Raw genomic sequence first — 1,769 nt, forward strand, 5'->3', positions numbered from 1 at the left:
TCATGTACACTAAAAGCCTTTTACAAAATAGTCATCTCAGATAAACAGAAGACCATTCTCCATTCAGTGTCGTCATCCTACAAGATGGGTTGCTGTAGCATCTGCACCTATTTTCTCCAATCCTCCTTTAAAATAGCTGGCAGTTGTTATGGCGATCACCACCCCCTCAGGATGCTTTGCCATAAGCGCTTTGTTGACCTCCACCACAACCCCTACTCCCGCCTCCTCCTTCCACCAGCTTTGTCTTTTCTGTTGTTGCTGCCTATACCTCTCCAGGCTGGGCAACTTTGATTCCACCCTTCCCAGAACCAATCTGATGCTGTTTTCTAATAATTTATTTACTGGTTCTTCATCTGTATATGTGATAAAACAAAATCCTCTTCTTTCATTTGTTTTTGTGTTCACAGGAAGTTCAATATTTGCAATCTCTCCAAATACTCCAAACTATTCTTTGATTCGTTCTTCAGATGTATCTGGGTTCAGTGTGCCAATAAATATTTTTGGGCGGGGGTACTCCTTTCCTTTTAAAGCTTTAGTCCTTTTGGGGTTCACCAGTTTGCCACCCAGCTTGTGTTCTTTAAGTTCCAAGACCTGATGGACACTCACAGCATCTTTGAAAAGCACAAATCTGAAACCCCTAGATCTTCCCATGACAGGATCTGTTTTGATTGTGCAGTCAACAACCTCTCCAAAAGGAAGCAGGTATTCAGTGAGATCTTTCTTGCTCATATCCCAGCTTAGGCCGCCAATACACATTTTACCATTGTCCTGCTGGTTCCTGATCGCATTGATTTTTGAACTGTTGGTGAACTCTTCCATGTGGCTTGTTCACATCCTCCATAGCAGTGGGGCTGTCTGCCAGAGGCAGGGGACACAAAGAAAGAGAATCCCAGAGCCAGCTCATTGTATGGAGCCAGATTTAAAATGGCAGCAGAAGAGGCAGATGCTATCATTCTCATTTTACAGATGAAGGAACTGAGGTTCAAAGAATCTAGAAGTGATCAGCCAGAAGTTATAGAGTTCCTTAGTGTCTGAGGCACACTTCAAGCTCATTCTCACTCCACACCCAGATCTCTGCCCCCAACACTACTTCTCTAACAAAGTTCTGGAGAAGTGACTTTTCCAAAATAAACTTATTTAAGTGGACTTTGGGGTAGGATACTTAAATCTAATTTTGTGTGGGCAAAGTTAATAAAGATTAACACTTCAACTCCCTTTTGGCTTATTACTCTGAATTTATTTTTTCCTATATCTTCCTTTTTGCCCAAATTTCATACCAATTCAACAAAATTTACTTATCATAGAGGAAGTTCTTTAATAAGAGATTTGCCCCAAGTCATCTATAGTTTCTAGGATTGTGAGAATTCTAAGTTTGTGAACATTTGTAACAAGCATTCCCTTCTTCCTTTCTGGCCTCTCCAAGTGCTACCGGTTCCCCTGTATCTGATATTGATTCTGTCAGATTCGATAGATGGAAGAACATTGAGACCTTTCAGTGTCATCTGCTACTTCTAATGGAGTGGAACAGGAAACTGATGATGAAGGGAAAAGTGATTTCTAGTACACCTGTCTTTCAAAATTCTATTTTTTTAAAGGAAGAAGATAGATCATTGTCTCTGGCTGATGACTTTTGCCCTCTTTCTTTTGGCTCTAAATGACCAGGAATTGAGCTAGATTTTGGCTTATAGGTGAGTGAATTAGTGATCATGCTCATTGTTTGGTCTAAATTTGTTTTTCATCTCCCGTGTCCATATCCAGGAAAGATAGTA

At 40.5% G+C, this 1,769-nt stretch overlaps 1 pseudogene; it reads right to left on the reverse strand.

Annotated features, from left to right (window-relative positions):
• Positions 1–262: 262 nt before the first annotated feature.
• On the reverse strand, positions 263–921 carry LOC110210065 (heterogeneous nuclear ribonucleoprotein D-like pseudogene; annotated as a pseudogene).
• Positions 922–1,769: the final 848 nt, after the last annotated feature.

This window comes from Phascolarctos cinereus, unplaced genomic scaffold (genome assembly GCF_003287225.1).
Source record: "Phascolarctos cinereus isolate Bilbo 61053 unplaced genomic scaffold, phaCin_HiC Scaffold_7;HRSCAF=346, whole genome shotgun sequence".
Taxonomy (NCBI): domain Eukaryota; kingdom Metazoa; phylum Chordata; class Mammalia; order Diprotodontia; family Phascolarctidae; genus Phascolarctos; species Phascolarctos cinereus.